We start from the raw sequence: 20,672 nt of genomic DNA on the forward strand, positions 1-20,672 counted from the left end.
TCCGGAATTTTTTTGTTTTGAAAAAAGCCTCAGCACACAAAAAAAGACCTTTTATATTTTACAAAAAAGTAAGATAAAATAAAATAAACAAAATAAACAAAAAAAAAAAAAAAAACCTTTGTGCTTTATTTCAAAGGCGTTTGTTTTTGTTGCTGCTGGAGCAATTCTACAAATACTTTGCATGTAATATATAGAAGAAGAAGAAGAAGAAGAAGAAGAAAGAATTAATAAAAGAAAGAAAAATTGTTTTATTTGCCGCCTGAGTCGTTTGAACCCCGGCCGCTTCCTTTCCATTCCTTTTCATTCATAGTCATCTCTCTTTTTCAATTAAGGCTATTAATTACAACATACGGTACGTCCCTACGGAAAAATGGCAGAGGTAAGCGATCCGAATTTTTAAACGAAGTTAACTTCTAATCTTTCAATTTATTTTTTACTAGCATTTAAGCCCGGCGTTGCCCGGGTGTTTGGAGGTGTATGTTAAGCAAAAAAAAAAAAAAAAAAAAAAAAAAAAAAAAGCGTCAATTTTTTTAAAACTGTGACCCCTATTCTGACCACTTAACATCTATTGTTTGGGGCTCAAATCAAGTTATTAAGTTAGAACCATGTACAAGGAACCTATATCTTAAAATTTCAAGTGTTTAGACCCCAAATTGTCGGAGACGTTGAAAGTAAAATCGTTGAACTTTGACTCCTTAACAGCCAAATTTCTGGCCGAAAACGGATTACAAATCTCAGTACCTTGTATATCAAAGTTGGAGTCTGTAGACTGAAAATTGACAGAGTTATTTCGTTGGAAAATGTACACACACACACACGCACACACACACACACACACACACGTTCACTTTTATATGTATACTAGCATTTCAGCCCGACGTTGCCCGGGTGTTTGGATGTGTGTGTTGAGCAAAAAAAAAAAAAAGTGGTAGTAGAAAGGCAGGCTCGAACCCGTACCGCGAAGGACTAAAAGAACGGGGGGGGGAAACCTGACGTCTTTGTCGTTACGACCACCGCCAAACTGGAAGTGACGTAGGTTTTAATTAAGGCTTGACAATAGAAAAGAAGAGGATGACTTTATACAAAATCGGCGAAAAGACGCCCCCCCTCGTGTAGAAAAGTGCCCCCCCTGTAAAAAGTGCCCCCCCTGTAAAAAGTGCCCCCCCTGTAGAAAAGTGCCCAGTTGAAGGTGAAGATATTAATGTTTTTAGCCAATTTTTCGATATTTGTCATCTAAAAGGTCGAACTTCAAAACGATACTGATCTTGTAAAAATCCGTTGCCTCTGTTGAAAGTTTTAGACACACATACAAACATACACACATAGATACATACATTTATATATTGGTAACTAAATTTTTCGACGAAAACCGATTAAAAAGCTTGCCCTATCTCTGAATACGCTTTATGTAAAGTCCAAATGTTTAGACCAGAAATTGTCTGAGTAATTTGGTAGAAACCGCAGAGGTCAATTTTTAAAAAAATTTGACCCCTAATATGACCCCTTAAAATGTATTGTTTGGGCTCAAATAATGTTATTAAGTTAGATCCATGTCCAAGGAACCCACAACTAAAATTTCAACTCTTTAGACCCAAAATTGCCGAAGAAGTTTGGTAGAGTTCTCAAATGTCAAATCGTTGAACTTTTACCCCTTATTAGCTAAATTTCTGGCCGAAAACAAATTACACAGATTTTCCCAAATCTCAGTACCCTGTATATCAAATTTAGAGTCTGCGGACTTAAAATTGACAAAGTTATTGCGTAGGGAAATGTACACAGACACACAGAGACACGTTCACTTTTATAAATATATAGATAATAGATAGCAATTCACACACACAATATATATATATATATATATATATATATATATATATATATATATATATATATAGTGAATGAATGACAAAAACTATATTCCAAAATTCATGATGTTGACCATCTTATAATTTATTCCTTTAATTCACTTGACATTCACAATTCTTGACCATATCTGTTTCGTAGCGCAAAATTAAGTGATTGATTTTGCACTACGAAACAGATACTGTTCAGAATTGTAAATGTCAACTGAATTAAAGGAATAAATTATAAGATGGTCAACATCAATATTTTGGAATATGGGTTTTGTCATTTATTCACTTTATTGCTCAGTAATTACATTGAGCTTCTTAAATAAGGATTGGTATATATTATAAGAATATATATTTGTACAGAAACACACACACACACACACACACACACACATATATATATAATATATATATATATATATATATATATATATATATATATATATATACATGTTGGGCCCATTAATCAGAATTAGGAACCGGAAAAATCGGAAGTTTTAAGGGTATCGGAATCGGAAAAACTTATGCTTATGTTCCGATCCCCAAAAACAATTCCTTTAATTAAATTTTTGATTTGATTTTTTGGTAAAACCTTCGGAGTATACGCTGTTTTACGGTTGTTGTAAAAATGGAACAGAAATTTTAATTATTTTCTTTTTTAAACTTGGTACATTTATACATTACATTCAACTCGTCGTTCACATTCGACATGTAAACCTTTATCGGTTTCCGGGTATGCTGACAAGGTTAGGGTCGTCTATTCCGAAAGCCGTTCTAAACAGTGGGAGATTGAGGGTTTTTTTTTCCAAAAGTATTAAGAATTGATTATTTAATGTTATAAATTGGATTTTTAGAAAAAAAATCTTAATTCTGCGATATTTTAAGTTATAAAGTTATTAGAATTTTTACTAGAATTTCTTGTGCTTTTCTTTTCCAGTTTTAACAACTAATCTTGTACTTTTCCATGTTTAAGCTTAACCATATTACATTACATGCTCGCATTTTTCTGGGGTAATCCATGATTTTTCCAGGCTTCCAGTAAATTCACTTGTTCTTTGTTTAATTTCAGTCTTATTTTATGTCCCTATAAACACATATTGCCCCTTCATTGATTTTGCCCCCTTAGACATAATATACACATATGTAAAATAACAAGGTACGGCACTCGTCTGCTTTCTATAAAATACCCAATTATCTCCCTTTCATTCTTTCATTCCCTCTGTTTCACTTGTTACTTCTCTTTTCGTGAAAACGGTGAATTAGTAGCAACAGTAAAACAGTAAAAAAAAATGTCGCTCACCTCCTTACGTTGTTTTACGATATTGAACACCAGAAAAGTCATCATAACCTTTTGTTTTACTGAACGAAAATTCAAAATGTTTGTTTTTTTTCATAATATAGCTGAGAAGGTGATTTATAAACTGCAATAATTGTAGATAACGTGTCAAGCTGATCTAATATTTATCGTACTTGTCTCACTGTCTTTGGGTTTTGGTTATGATCTCAGCCCGAGTAGTAAATTATTTATAAAAATACCGATAAACCTCGCATACACGTGTCTCAGTTTCTTTATGAATTTAAATATAATATGTATGCGTATTTTAAAACCGAGCAATGCCGGACGCCTTGCATCTCTCTCTCTCTCTCTCTCTCTCTCTCTCTCTCTCTCTCTCTCTCTCTCTATATATATATATATATATATATATATATATATATATATATATATATATATATATGTAATAAATTCCACAGCCAAACAACGTCGCAGCCCACAAGAGCCATGACAGTCAAAGAACCAGAAATCCAAGACTCGAGTTGGGCCCTCATTTGGGCTCATCAGTTAGACACATCCGAACTCAGGATTCGAAATCCGAGCCTCTTGCATGCAAGGCAATCACTCTACCAACTGAGCAAACGCCCTGCACACAAGAATTTCTATTAACCAACACAGATCAAGCAAACCGCGCCGAAATCCGACTGTGAAATGAACCTACTTCGTCTCAACAAGGGACGCGGTCATCCAACCAGCTAATAACCCCAAGTCAATGTCTCACAAGTAGGAGTTTTAACTCGAAAGGACGACGCCATCCAGCAATGCAAACCAAACGAGCAACTTATGATAGGATTTTAAGAATGTGAGAGATTGTATATAATAAATTCCACAGCCAAACAACAATATATGTATGTATATGTATATATGTACGTATGTATGTATATGTATATATATGTACATATATATATGCATATTTATATATGCGTATATATATGTATATATATGTATATATATGTACATATGTATATTTATATATATGTGTATATATATGTATGTATATATATGTATGTATATATATATGTATATATATACATGTATATGTATATATATATGTATATATATACATGCATATGTATATATATACATATATATATGTATGTATATATATATGTATATATATGCATGTATATATAAAGATATATATATATACAGGTATATGTATATATATATATATATACTTTTGTTGAGTCTTTCAAGCATTTAAGATTTAATGGGTCTTATCCCAACAATTACCTGTAAATATAAAAATTGCCTCGATCAAAATGGTTAGTTTATTTGCGATTAAATAGAAATATATCTCTCCTAATTAACAGGGTACACAACGGACTTCGACGTCTAGTGGGCGATGTCATTTTCTCATCTCTGCAGCCTATTTCGCAGAGAAGGGACGCTGCTAAACTCCCTCTTCCTTATCGTCATCGCATGTGCTATCGTTCCCCGAGAGTTTACTTTTAACTGCTCATCTATGGAACACAATATCGCAGAGCTGCTTCCTGATTGGCTATGACGTAGTTGTTTTCATGTCAAACGTGAACAGGTTCTTGAAGAGTCGCCCTCTTATTTATCAAATTTATTTTCAGCGCTGACATAGCCGAGATTGAACTCACTACAAAGGTTTGTAGTGTAATTCAAATCTTGTCGGTGGCTGAATACTAGATGTTTCGCCATGGCTATCAAGTGGAATTTGTGTCGTGACGCTATTACTAGATGGGGTGCCTACCACGGCTTACGAGAGTCCCATCTATCCGCGAGAGAAGGATAGACAGCGCCAGTTTATCAACCTGGTATTTTACCTCGCGGTACATACAGCGCCTCGCCTTCACAAATGGGTACCCATCTGGTATTGGCCAGGCTCAACGTTGCTTAACTTCGGTGATCTGGCGAGAACCGGTGTGTCATTTATATTATGGTACTTATTAATGCTACTTCTGGATATGACTTTAAACTATATTCGATGATGAGGCCCCAGCTTGTTGGCTTTGGGGAGTGTGGGGCCACCCTTTAATTTCTATTACTCCCAGGTCCACTCTGACCCGGAGTGATAGTACCTGTTACGGTCCTAACTATGGGTTAAATAGAAAGCAACTTGAAAAAAACAAAACAGATATATTCTATTAAATAAATTTTCTTCAAAATCACTGGATTCGGCATTAAATAACATGAAAAGGGTTGATATGCCGTAAAACAACCAACCAACTGTCCAACCAAAAGCAACTTATTAATTCTTTTTCTCGAGTGGCCTGCAGGTCTTGATGGGTGGTGACTATATCGAGTTTAAAAGAATAAAAAAAGTATTTAAACATCAATAATGAGAGTTCATATAGAAACGTACTTTTAATTTGAATAAAATAAAATACGCGTCAAGTGCGCTTGAAAGCCAAATCACAACGTATATTAGAAAAATAAACAAATATTTTACTTGTTTGAAATTTATCACAAATATATTTCGGATGTATACTCCATCTTCAGTGTGTTGTTTTGTTTCTTTTTTTCTTTTTCTTCTTCCTTGCTATGTTGTAAATTTGGAGAAAGAAGTCTGTTTGTATAGAACCGCGCGTTGTATCTGGCGGTTGTATTTTGACATGTTTGGACTGTGCGTAGGTAACGCGAGAATAACGTCAAGAATGAGAGTTCAATAGAAACGTAGTTTTAATTTGAATAGCATGAAATACGCATCAAGGATGAAAAAAAAAAAGTATTTGAACATTTTATTTGACGTCTGCGCCATTTGAGTCCTGACAAATCACTTTTTACTCACAGAAATCATCTTTCCAAGCTAAGGCTATTGATTACAAACTACTGTATGTCTCTACGGATATTCGAACGGGGCATACTATACAAATTTATGATATAGATATGTCTTAACTCTTTGGGCATTAAATCGACAAAACGGATGACTTGCAGTTTATTTATTATCCTGACAATTTTATGCGTTTAAATACATTAAAAAATGTGGATTTTGCAAACAAAATAGCAGTTAAAATGCACATAGAAAGACGAGTAACTGACCTCATATATATATATATATATATATATATATATATATATATATATATATATATATATATATATAGATAGATAGATAGATAGATAGATAGATATTGGCTATACCCGTGCCCCGCTGCTAGCAGCCCTGCCCGCCCCACACTCATGTTTCAATCATTCACACTGAAGAAGACCGAAGGATAGGTCGAAAATATGTGCTTTTGAAAGAAACATTCTTGCTTAGTTTTTTTTTCAGAAGACTTTTTTGTATTCCTACACGTCAACACATAGGAATTTTTTTTTTGTACACGGTGGTCACCACTTATCAAGGTCCGGAAGCCACTCAGGGATAAGGGTTATTGCAAGTACAGTACGTTAGTGTGGAGATTTGATGAAGTGTTTACTTAAGGGGGCAGTTCATTAGAAATTTGTTAACGTTGGACTTGAAGACATCCACCTTAAGTCACGCAAAACTCCTGTTCAGGTCAGCTTTGTACCTATTAGTCCTAACCAAAGGATCTGTTTTACATGCAGCAAAGTTAGCAAGTCTATTACCGGTTTGAGAAGACATGGTTGTTCATAGAAAAATCCTTCTGCCTCCAGAGGAAGTCAACACAGTAAAAATTTCTCAATTTGTATATCACATTTGCTTCAAAATGTACAAACCTGCGGCGGGACTGCAGAATAATCTGAGATGTTATGGACGACAGGATGCAAGAAACTCAATATGACGGCGATCTTCTGGAAAGATGCAGCAATCATCATAGATACATATTAATGATGTTAAGATTTCAATATTTTTTCGATTCCGATACAATTCCCGATTCCGTACTAAATTCCCGATTCCGATACAATTACTGATTCTGATTACGATTTATTTTTTTTTTATAAATCTCTAAATATGTAAGTATGAAGTTGTTATTTCCTCCGATTTCCGTAAAAACGCACCTTAAATATGCATGTTTTCTCAAACGTAAAAAAAATGACAAGGAAAAACACTTTGGGAAATGATTTATAGATTTTGGTTTTACTAGTCCTTCAAAATCAGTAAATATTTTTTTATTTTATTATTATTAGCAGTAATCGAAGATTTGGTTTTAAAGAAAATCGAATAACAGGAGAGAGATAAGCAAAAAAAATCATTTTTGGCATCGGAAAATATGCACATTTTTTCCGATCCTGATACCTTAAATGTTCCGATGTTTTCAATGCCTGATTTCGATTCCGATTAACCGTCCCAACACTAAAGTATATATATATATATATATATATATATATATATATATATATATATATATATATATATATATATATAATAAAAAATTACAATAAGTTTACCAAGGTAATCAAAATGGTAAACTTAAAATATATTATAAATATTAAAGAGTTAATATTTACAAGTAAAATAAACTCAGCCAGATGTAAAAGCTCAATAAAACCGAAAAGGAAATAGAGCTTATAATATAATTTTTTTTTCTTTTTTTTTATATATATATATAACAGAAGCCCCATTTCATAAACTTAGCCATTTATTTGTTCTGATCAGTTTTCTTAATTTAATTCTGGGACTTTCACGTGCATATCTAAGCTGACCTAATTATTAACGCTAAGTTTCGCGCTTCTTGTCTGGGTCAGTTTGACCTTGCTTTTCAAATTTAAATCTTCACCGCTTTTCGGGTGTTTTTTAAACCTTAATTTTTTTTGATTCATCCAGCCTTGACAGACGTGTTTTTAAATATTCTTTCCAGTACTTTTCTTTTAATGATTTGGAATTCGTTCTATTTGCGCTTTTTTCCAAGGAACTCTGCCTTTTGGATTATTTTGAACCATTTGGAATTTACCCATTGGATTGAAATTTTAAATTCGACCGTTTTGGATTTTAACATTTTTGGATTTTTTTTTTTTTTAATTTTTTTTTTATTACATTTTCACCCCAAACAAGGCAAATTGCCACTTTGGTGTAGGGGGCTACTATCAGGGGCAACAACTACTGGGGTACTATGTAGGGATTTGGGCAGCAAGGTGTCGGTTCACGTTACACTTGAACTTCTGCACGTCAGTACTGTTGGGGAAGCAGGGACCTGGAATGGAATTCCAGAGTCTTGCGGTTCTGGGAAAGATACTATTGGAGTAAAAAGATCTTTTACATCTAGGGACCTCTACTGTGTGGGGGTGGGATCTAGTAGCCTGTCGGGTTTGTCGAGGGTGCTCGCGTCGTGGGGGCACAAGTGATTGCAGTTCATCAGAGCATTCACCACTAAAATACTTGTAGAAAAGGCAGAGGGATGCAACATTTCGTCGATGGGACAGAGGCTGAAGCTTAGATGCCAGTTCAGGGCCTATCAGATTTGCGACTCTCTTTTGAACCTTGTCAAGGAGCGAGAGACTAGTAGCAGATGCACCAGCCCAGATGTGGCAGCAATACTCCATACATGGGCGAATGGTGGCCTTATAGAGGTACAGGATACTTTCGGGTGTTAGTAGTTTTCTAGCACGGTAGAGAGAGCCTACCTTTCTTGCAGCGGCCCTGGCAATGCCTTCAATGTAATTGTTCCAACTCATGTTTCCTGTGAACGTTAGGCCAAGGAGTTTGAAAGATGGACTCTCAGATAAAGGGTCGTTGGCCATTGCTATTGGTGGTAGAGAGGGTTTCTTGTAATTATTGAATGAAACTAGTTTAGTCTTGGCAGCATTGAACGCGACCAACCACTTTTGTCCCCATTCCACTACAGATTGGAGGTCTTCCTCTAGTGTTTCTGCCATTTCTTTAGAAATGTGTTCATTCGTCTTCCTGTCGTGTCTGCCATAGAGTGTAGTGTCATCAGCATATATACCCATCTCAGAGGCAATGTTGTCGGGGAGGTCATTTATGAATATCAGGAACAATAGAGGTCCAAGGATAGAACCCTGGGGCACTCCCGCATTTATATCATATTGTTTAGATGTGCGACCGTCGAGGACTACCTGGATTTTTCTCTTATCTAAGAAGGATTTAATTATGTTAAGTATTCTACCAGTGATACCGTAAGATCTAATCTTCCTGAGGAGACCCTCATGCCATACCCTGTCAAAAGCCTTAGATATATCTAGAGCTACCGCTCTGCCTTCCCCCGCTTTGTCCAGTGATTGGTATATACGTTCAGAGATCACGGTGAGGATGTCTGCTGTGGAACGGGCTTGTCTAAATCCATATTGTTTGTCAGTCAGTAGTTTAGCATCTGTAAGATGATGGACTAGAGCATTGTTAATTATGGTCTCAAATATTTTGGCAAAAAGTGGGAGGAGGCTAATGGGGCGATAATTTGATGGGTCTGTCCTTTCGCCAGAATTCTTGAATACTGGTACAACAGAAGCAGTTTTCCAACAGCCCGGAAAGCAAGCTTCATTAAGACATTTGTTGTAGAGTTTGGAGAGAACTGGAGCTACTTCGGCTGAGCACTTTTTTAATAGCACAGCTGGGATAAGATCGGGTCCACATGCTTTTGAGGTGTCAAGGTTTTTTATGATAGCATGCACCTGAGCAGGGGTGGTTTTCAGATCGTCTAGTGTGGCGTCTGTCCGCATAGGAAAGTCAGGTAGGGGGTGGTTGGAAGGGTCCAGTGTGGAGTTTGAGGCAAACCGACTGGCAAGCATGTTAGCCTTGTCGGTTGCTGAGGAGACAACCTCGTGATTGTTGGTTAGTGGGAGAATTGTTGATTGCCCATTATTTACTACACTGTTGTAGATTTTCCAGAAGTCTCGAGTTCCTAGTTTTTGTGCTTCGATGCGCTTTTTAGTGGTTTCCGTAAATTCTCTCTTAGCTGTCGCTATTTCTTTCTTAACGTTATTTCTAGCTTCTATATACTTCAGTCTGTTTGAACTGGACTTATGTCGGTTAAACCTACGGTATGCATGCTGCTTTTGAGTAATGGCAGTTGCACAAGTCGACGTAAACCATTGGGGAGAGTGGGGCTTACTATAAAATTTCCGCATGGGAACATGCGCTTCGATTGCAGTTTTGAACCAGTCAGTGGTCTCGTTTGCACACTGTTCAGCAGGGAGAGAGAAAATATTTTTCCATGGAGCATCTCTAATTAGTTCCCTGATGGCTTCCCAGTCAGCCTTATTATAATATCTCGTTGTTTTGAGCACTGGCTCTTCAGTTTTGGGACTAGAGTTTAGGGCGATTTCAACCATTATCACTGCATGATCAGCGTTCCCGAGTGGGCTGTGGGCCTTCGCTATGCAGTCATCGGGAACTGTGGTCAAAAACAGATCTAGAAGTGATGCGTGTTGTTCTTCCTGGTCAGGGAAACGGGTTGGAAACGTAACAATTTGTGATAGGGAGTGAGATATAGCGAAGCTATGGGTTGTGCTGCCCGCTGCATCTGTGTGAGTAGAGAATCCAAGCCAGTTTTTGTGGTGGACATTAAAGTCACCAAACACATGTATTTGTGCGCTAGTGTCGAGGGACAGTGCCGTGTCTATGCTGTCAGATACTTTGTTTATTATGGAGCAGTCCTGAGTCGAGGGAGAGCGGTAGAGAAAATAATAGTAGCTAATACTGTGTTGCACGTTTAGTCTAAAGCACATAAAGGCTTGATCATCTGTTTCTAGGTTTGTTTCTCTAGTCAAGGGAAGGGTATTACGAATGTAAACTCCAAGTCCGTGCATATGTCTGTCAGAGTCCTTACGGCAGAGTGGGAGATATCCAGGCATGTTAAAGTGGTTAGAGGGAATGGAGGAGTGTAGGTTAGTCTCACTTAGTGCTAAGATATCCGGGGTATTTGTTAAGAGAAATGCTTCAACATCAGCTAAGTTAGTTCTAAGCCCACGGATATTTGTGAATGAGAGCCTCAAGGGAGGAGGCAAGTTGAATTTGTTTGTCCCTAATCCTGGTTTAAGCTTATTTTTAGATTGTACTTTTTACCCTTCACGGGACTGTCCATTCATGTGAAATCTTTTTATTATTTTTCTTTTGCCTCCTGTTCCCCTTACCTCATCCTTTTTTTTAACAAAGAAAGATCTGTGACTTACTTGTAGTTTCATTAAATACTTTCATATGCAAAATCCGATCCTGCATTTTGCTAATTCCTGCCCTCTGATGAAAAGGAGAGTATTTCTTCGAAACTCCGCGGATTAAGGACTATCCACTTATCTTGTGTTTCTTTTGTTAAAATTAAATATGTTTTTAACTCTTTTTCAAGATGTCTTTTAACATGTTTTATTAATCATTTGTTCATATATATATATATATATATATATATATATATATATATATATATATATATATATATATATATATATATTACCATTTTATCTGTTTTAGTTAAATATGTTTCTGCTACGGGATCGTATTTATGATCCAGTAACTTCGTAAGACTTGAACAGACGTAATAACCACTGGTAAAGACCAATTCTGTTAAAATTTGACGAAGTCACTGTATCGTTGATACGATCCGGTAGCAGAAATATGTGTAACTAAAACGGTAATAATATATATATATATATATATATATATATATATATATATATATATATATATATATATATATATACTCGTTTTTTTTATTGAAAAGTAATGGACTAGTGAATTCAACGAGGTTGTTTGATAGTGCTCAATAAAAAGAGCTGATAATACTTGTTTATTGTTATATAAACTTATATAGCTTATTCATTGAACATTTGAATAGTCAAGTCGCTGCCTGATGATATCTGTTGTTTGATTGAAACAAGTGGTTATTTGTAGCAGCGGGATGTGAGCATGTTTATATAACAATAAACAAATATGTATATATATATATATAAATATATATATATATATATATATATATATATATATATATATATTTGCTCTGCAATAGTATTGAGCACCTTCTTTGGGTTTTTACTAATTACCAGTTTTGCTATATATATATATATAATATATATATATATATATATATATATATATAATTATATATCTAAAACATATATTTTTCATGTGTGTAGGAGATTATAGATGGCCGTATATGCACAAACGATAATGAGGAATTCGAAAAAAATAAACATCTTATATATCCAAACGAGTTAGAATTGAATTGTGAACATAGAGGACAACAGGCTACATTTTTGGATATAGATATAAAAATTGAGGATGGGATTTTTCTTTATAAAATATTTGATGAAAGAAACTCTTTCCCCTTTCAAATAGTGCGTATGCCGCATAAAGATAGTACCTGCCCTGTTTTTATGTTCTATGGAACCATTATGTCAGAGTTTTTGAGAATAGCTCGCGTTACTTTAAAATTAATAGATTTTATACCACCAGTTTCTAACTTAGTAATAAGGATGATAAAACAGGATGGGGATAAAAATAAAATATTTAAAGAGTTAAATAAAGCATTTGTTCGTTATCCTGATGCTTTTGAATCGTTTAAAATTAACCAGAATATATTAACAAAGGGAATCCAAAACTATATTTGTATGTATAAGATATATATATATATATATATATATATATATATATATATATATATATATATATATATATATATATATACAAAAGAAAAAAATGAAAAAAAATGTAAAAAATAAATAAATAGATAATAGTTTAAATTCCTGGAAAAAATAAATAAATTTAACTAATCACAGGCTTAGTACTTACATAATCTAACTTTTAAAAAGTTTGAAATTACAAAAGAAAATACAATAATATAAGGATAAAAGAATAAAAAATATATATATAAAAATAACCCTTAACCAAAATTGTTAGCACTTGCTTAAGCCAATTTCTCACAAGTTTTCAATTATAAAAGAATTTAACCATATAAGGTTGAAAAATAAAACCTTAACTAAAATTTTGTAAATAGAAAACCTTATCTTTGATGGAACGGCATCATTCGATGGAAGAATTCATTTTTAAATTGGTAAAGTAGGTATTTTTAAATTTCGTGACATCGGTTCAAGTTTAATTATCTTTTCCGACGGACGTGGATCGTTCGAAAAGTAGAAGCTCCTAATTTATCAAAAAAAAAAAAAAAAAAAAAAATGAAGATCTACGAAGACGGGAGTGGTGCTATTAAAACGAGCAATGTTTTGTGCTCTAGAATGTACACGGTATCCGAAAAGTCACTGAAGGGTTGAACATTTTTATCATTTGACGATCAATGATTATTTTTTTTCTCTATTTTAGAAATTGCACAGGTAACATTTCGGAAATTAATTATTGATAAGTATTGAATTAAACAACGTACGCAAGTTGTGAAATTGTTTTTACCAAAATTAAGGGTCAATTGTTTTGAATCAAAGAGTTTATCGATGACATTTTTTTTTACATAGGAATCTACACTTATCAAGGCCGATAGGCCACTCAAGGATAAGGGTCAAAGAGTGTAGAGTAGTCAAAAGGACAATATAGTAATCGATAGTAATGGAAGTTCGGTAAATTTGTTAACTTAAGTGGAACGGCTCATCAGAAACTTGTTCACGTTGGACTTGAAGACAACCATATTATAGATAGCTGGAAAGCAGGAAAATGGAAGACAATTCCACAGGCGTGCAGTTCTAAGAAAGAAGCTTTGATCATGGAATCTATGTTTAGGTTTAGGCACAGATAAAGAGTGTGGAACATTATTGATAATGTTTTCAACTAGTCTAGTGTTTCTTGTGAAAGTTTGGCGAGGGGGGGACCAAAGATTGAAGCTCAGTCGAACACTTTCCATGAAAATGACGATAAAGCAGAGAAAAACTCGCAACATCTCTTCTGTGAGATAGAGGTTGCAGTGAAGAGAAAATGACATCTCCCACCAGGCCACGAAGTCTATTTTGAACCCTATCAAGGCAGGACAAGTCTTTTCTAGCAGCTCCTGTCCATATGTGGCAACAGTATTCCATCCTTGGACGTATCTGGCTCTTATATAGATAGAGAATTGCATCAGCAGTGAGATGTCTACTGGATCGATAGAAGGATCCGACCATTTTTCCAGCGGCCTTAGCAACAGATTTGATGTACGTATTCCATTTAAGATCAGGAGTAAAGGTCAAGCCCAGAAGCCTGTCAAAACTTGAGACCTCCCCAAGACGAGAGCCATTCATTTTAATTGATGCCAGATGGGGATCAGAACGTTGATGATGTAAAGATAGAAGCTTGATTTTAGAAGCATTAAAAGTAACCAGCCACTCCTTCCCCCATTGTACAACGTGATCAAGATCAGAAGAGAGAGAATCGGAGAGAACTTGGTCGTTTACTGTCTTAGATGTGCTACCATAGATGGTAGTGTCGTCAGCAAAAATGTCTACGAATGATGTAAGGATGTGATTTGGAAGATCATTAATGTAGATCAGGAAAAGAGTTGGGCCCAGGATGGACCCCTGAGGGACTCCAGCATTTATACTGCGAGCTTCTGATTTTTGTCCATCAACTACTACTCTTATGAACCTATCAGAGAGAAATGATTTAATAATTGAGAAGACATTTCCAGCTATACCATAGCTGGAGATCTTGTGAAGTAAACCTTTATGCCATACCCTATCAAAGGCATTTGATATGTAAACCTTTATGCCATACCCTATCAAAGGCCTTTGATATGTAAACCTTTATGCCATACCCTATCAAAGGCCTTTGATATATATTGTAATGTAAGAGATCGCCCAAGTCACAACGCAATTCGAAACATTGTGCGCCGATTTTAAGACCAAAGAGCTGTACTTGATCTTCCGCGATCTGTCGGATCTCGAAACGTCATCACGAATGAAAATAGGGAAAGAGTGTGAGGGAGCGTGGAGCAGCATCCTGAAACATCAATTCGACGACGTTCCACACAACTTGGGATATATCGAAACTCACTATACAATATTCTGCACGGTGTGAAAACATTTCCTTATAAAGTATAGCTTGTTCAACACTTGAATCCTGAAGATTTTCAAACAAGGTTTCAATATGCAGTTTAAATGCAAGAACTTGTCCGAAATGACCCCAAATTTCTGCAAAAGTTGATTATATCAGATGAAGCCAATTTTCATTTGAACGGATTCGTTAACAAACAAAATTATGGGTTTGGGGCTCTGAAAATCCAAGGGCAATTCATCAAAAGCAGTTGCATCCCATAAAGTGCGTTGTATGCCGTGCAGTAATGGAGGAGAAGATTATTGGACCTTTATTTATTTATTTTTTTTTTAAGATCAAGACGAAAATACTGTCACTGTTACTGGAGAGAGATACCGGACTATGATTACAGACTTTCTGCGCCCACAAATTCAATACAGGTGGGGCAACGGCAGATACGGCGAGAGATAGCATGGAGCTCCTCGGGCAACTCTTTGGCGACAGCATTATCTCTCGCTATGGCAATGTCAAATGGCGGCCATGTTTCCAAACTTAACTATCCCCGACTTTTTCTTGTGGGGATTACCTTAAAGAAAGAGTCTATGTTAACAAACTCCAAACTTGCAAGAACTGAATCAAAGCACCAAGAACGAAATAAAGGAGTTAAATCGCAATCCAGGGATTCTGCAATCTGCCATGAATAATGTTTTGGAAAGAGCACAAATATCTGAAAATGAAAATGGGCAACATTTAAAAGTCATTATTTTTCAGAAAAAAGACTGATAAGCTTAATAAACTAATTTTTGCATATCGTAAAAAGGGGTTAACTTCGAATACATAATTTTTAAAAAAATTATCTCTTCGTATCGAGAAGTATCTAACAACCTCGTTGAGTTCTTTTGTTCCTACTTTTGAGCATCTCAAATATAATTTAAGATTTGACAGTTGAAAGCCCAGACAACTTTTACTTTTATTAAATACTAGCATTTCAGCCCGGCGTTGCCCGGGTGTTTAGAAGTGTACGTTGAGCAAAAAAGAAAAAAAAAGAAAAAAGCGGTCAATTTTTTTAACTTTGACCCTTAACATTTAATGTTTTGGGCTCAAATAAAGTTATTAAGTTAGATCCATGTCCAAGGAATCTATATCTAAAATTTAAAGTGTTTATACCCAAAATTGTCGGAGGAGTTTGATAGAGTTCTCCAAGGTCAAATCGTTGAACGTTGACAATTTAATAGCCAAATTATTGGCCGAAAATGGATTACAAATATTTTTTCCAAATCTCAGTACACCGTATATCAAATTTCGAGTCTGTAGACTGAAAATTGACAGTTATTGCGTAGGGAAATGTACACACACACACACACACACACACACTTTAACTTTATAGATATACTAGCAATGGGTGCCTGGCGTTGCCCGGGTGTTTGGAGGTGTATGCTGAGCAAATAAAAAAAACGGTATTTTTTTTTTTACTTTGACTCCTATTATAACCCCTTAAATTGTTTTGGGCTCAAGTCAAGTTATTAAGTTACATCCATGTCCAAGGAACCTATATCTAAAATTTCAAGTGTTTAGACCCAAAATTGTCGGAGGGTAGAGATCTCAAAAGTCAAATCGTTGAACTTTGACACTTAAACAGCGAAATTTCTGGCCGAAACGCGATCACATCGATTTTTCCAAATCTCAGTAGCCTGTATCTCAAATTTCGAGTCTGTAGACTAAAAATTGACAGAGTTATTGTGTAGGGAAATGTACACAGACACGCAGACAGACACACACACACAGAGGCAAACACACACACACACAGACACATTCACTTTTATAGATATACTAGGATTTAAGCCCGGCGTTGCCCGGGTGTTTTTATGTGTCTGTTGAACACAAAAAAAATGTGGTAGTAGGAAGGCAGGCTCGAACCCGTACCGCGAAGGAGGAAAAGAACGGGGTGAAAACTTGACGTCTATGTTGTTACGACCACTGCCAAACAGAAAGCGGCATTTTTTTAAAATTAAGGCTAGACAAGCTAAAGGACAGTATAACTTGAAAAATATCGGCGTAAAAAGTTACCCCCCCCCGTAGAAAAGTTCCTAGTTTAAGGAAAAGATATTAATGTTTTTAGCCAATTTTTCGATATTTGTCGTATGAAAGGTGGAACTTCAAAATTATACTGATCTTGGTAAAAGTGGTCGCCGCTGTCGAAGGTTTTAAGCAGACATGCGAACATACATACATACATACATACATTTATATATTAGTAACTAAAAATTTTTTGACCCCAACCAATGAAAAAGCTTGCCCTATCTCTGAATACACTTTATGTAAAATTTCAAATGTTTAGACCAGAAATTGTCTGAGTAATTTGGAAGAGACCGCAGAGATCATTTTTTTTTAAATTTGACCCCTTTTTGACCCCTTAACATTTTTTTTTGGCTCAAACCAATTTTTAAAGTTAGATCCATGTCCAAGGAACCTATATCTAAAATTTCAAGTGCTTGGGTCTAAAATTGTCGGAGGTGTTTGGTAGAGTCCTCAAAGGTCAAATCCTTGAGCTTTGACCCCTAAACCGACAAATGTCTGGCCGAAAACCGATTACATAGATTTTCCCAAAAGTCAATACCCTGTATCTCAAATTTCGAGTTTGTAGACTAAAAATTCACAAAGTTATTGCGCAGGGAAATGTACACAAACAGACAGACAAACACACAGACACACAGACACACAAACACGTTCACTTTAATAGATATCTACACTTGTGCCCGATATTATTCATACCCCTCGGATCTTTGAGATTTCTATAAGAATATTGCTCAAACCAGAAGGTAGACAATATTAAAGGGATTTCAAACAATAAATCAAGCATAAGCATTTAATTTAAACTCAACAAATAAATAAATTATGCAAGTTTGAAACATTATACAAAGAAAAACAATAATGGCACTAGTTCAAAATTATTCATACCTCTCTTACTAATAGTCAATAGCATGCCCTTTATTCTTAATAACTGCCTGTAACCGTTTTGGATATTTATCAACAAGGTTTTTACAAGCATCAACACTGATTTTTGACCATTCTTCAATGCAGTAGTTCTCCAAATCCCTCAAATTTCTAGGTTTCCGCTTTTTAACCTCAGTTTTCAATATGTGCCAGAGGTTTTCGATAGGGTTCAGGTCGGGACTCTGGCTAGGCCATTCCAAAACATTAATTTGATTATCCTCAAACCATTTCTTGACTATTTTGGCAGTATGTTTTGGATCATTATCCTGTTGAAGGACCCAGTTTGGTCCTAAATGGAGTTTCTCCGCATCCTGTCTAATGTTTTTCTGGAGTATCTCCAAATATTGCTCCCTCTTCATGGTTCCATCTATCTTGACCAAACTACCTGGACCACTAGCCGAAAAGGATCCCCAAAACATTAGGCTACCACCACCATGTTTCACCGTGGGTATGGTGTTCTTTGGGTTGTAAGCTTCTCCTTTCTTCCTCCAAACGTAAGAAGCATCCATATGGCCAAAAAATTCAATTTTTGTTTCGTCAGTCCACAAAATACTTGAGAAAACGGACTCTGGAGAATTCACATGGGTCCTAGCAAACTTTAGACGTGCTGCAAGGTGTTTTCCGGTGTGCAATGGAGTCCTTCTTGGTCTTCTTCCTTTCAGACCATTTTCCTGCAGAGTCGTTTGCAATGTTCGCCTTGATATTTTTATGCCAGAAGACTCCAGATTTTCTAAAATGTCCTTAGTAGTGGTGGTTGGATTTGCATTAACACTTCTTACAATATTCCTGGTGGCTCTAGCAGACAGTTTCCTTTTCCTTCCTCTACCAATCAAGTTGTTTGTTGTGTGGTGGCTCTGGAATTTTTTGATGATGCTCTGTACTGTTGCTGTAGGGACCTCAAATTTCTTGGAAATTGACTTGTAACCTAAACCATCCTTATGTGAATTCACAATTTTAGTCCTAAGATCATTACTAAGCTCTTTTTTCTTCCCCATTCTAATAATTTTTATTCTTTTATTGGCTTTCAGTTGATATCATTTTAATTTCTGAAAAATGCAAAAAACGAAATGAAATTAATCAAAGGTTGTATAAAAGCATTCAAAATAAGAATCAAACAGGAAACAAACAGTCAGAAACTCCATTAATACTGAAAAAATAAGGGGGTCTGATTATTTTTGAACATTGCAGATTTTATAAATAGCTGTATATTTCTTTTATTACAAGTATCCCGAGATTTTAAAATGACGAAAATTATCAGAAGAGGTTTATTAAGAATATGTATCAATATGGACGTAAACAATAAATTCTTACAAAGTTACACCTAATAAACTCAATTTTCAAGGGGGGTATGAATAATATCGGGCACAAGTGTATACTTGCATGGTTGGCCGGGTGTATGCTGAGCAAAAATAAAAGTCAATTTTTTTAACTTTGATCCCTATTATGACCCCCTGCAAATTATTGTTTTGGGCTCAAATCAAGTTATTAAGTTAGATTCATGTCCAAGGAACCTATATCTAAAATTTTAAGTGTTTAGACCCAACAGTGTCGGAGGAGTTTGGGAGGGTTTTCAAAGGTTAAATCTTTGAACTTTGACCCCTAAAAAGCCAAATTTCTGGCCGAAAACTGATCACATAGATTCTCCCAAATCTCAGTACCATGTATATCAAATGTCGAGTCTGTAGACTAAAAATTGACAGAGTTATTGCGTAGGGAAATATACACACACAGACACAAAGACAGACACATAGACACGTTCACTTTTATAAATATACTAGCATTTAAGCCCGGCGTTGCCCGGGTGTTTGGATGTGTATGCTGAACAAAAACAGAAGTGATAGTAGGAAGGCAGGCTCGAACCCATACCGCAAAGGAGGAAAAGAACGGGGTAAAACCTAACGTTTATGCTCTTACGACCACCGCCAAACCGGAAGCGACATATTTTAAAATTAAGCCTAGACAATCTAAAGGAGAGGATAACTTTAAAAAATATCGGCGAAAAAAGTGACCTCCCCTGTAGAAAAGTACCTAGTTGAAGGAGAAGATATTAATGTTTTTAACCAATTTTTACATATTTGTCGCATGAAAGGTGGATCTTTAAAACGAAAGGTCGAAATTTACAACGATACTGATCTTGGTAAAATCCGTTGCATCTATACAAACATACATACATACATACATACATTTATATATTGGTAACTAAAAATTTTCGACCCAAACTGATGAAAAAGCTTGCCCTATCTCTGAATACACTTTATATAAAATTTCAACTATTTAGACCAGAAATCGTCTGAGTAATTTGGAAGAGACCGCAGAGGTCAATTTCTTTATTTAACTTTGACCCCTATTATGACCCCTTAAAATTTATTGTTTTGGGCTCAAATCAAGTTATTAAGTTAGATCCATGTCCATGGAACTTATATCTAAAATGTCAAGTGTTTAGACCCAAAATTGTCGGAGGAGTTTGGTAGAGTTCTAAAAGGTCAAATCGTTGAACTTTGACCATTTAACAGCCAAATTTCTGGCCGAAAAACAATCACATCGATTGGCCCAAATCTCAGTACCCCGTATATCTAATTTCGAGTTTATAGACTTAGAATTGACAGAGTTATTGCGTAGGGAAATGCACTCAGACACACAAACAGCCACACAGACACACCGGCACGTTCACTTTTATAGATAGATACGAGAGAAATTTAAGTTTAAATAAAACAGAACAATGCAA

Source organism: Euprymna scolopes, chromosome 33, assembly GCF_053919585.1.
Source record: "Euprymna scolopes isolate OS-2025 chromosome 33, ASM5391958v1, whole genome shotgun sequence".
NCBI classification, from domain to species: Eukaryota; Metazoa; Mollusca; class Cephalopoda; order Sepiida; family Sepiolidae; genus Euprymna; species Euprymna scolopes.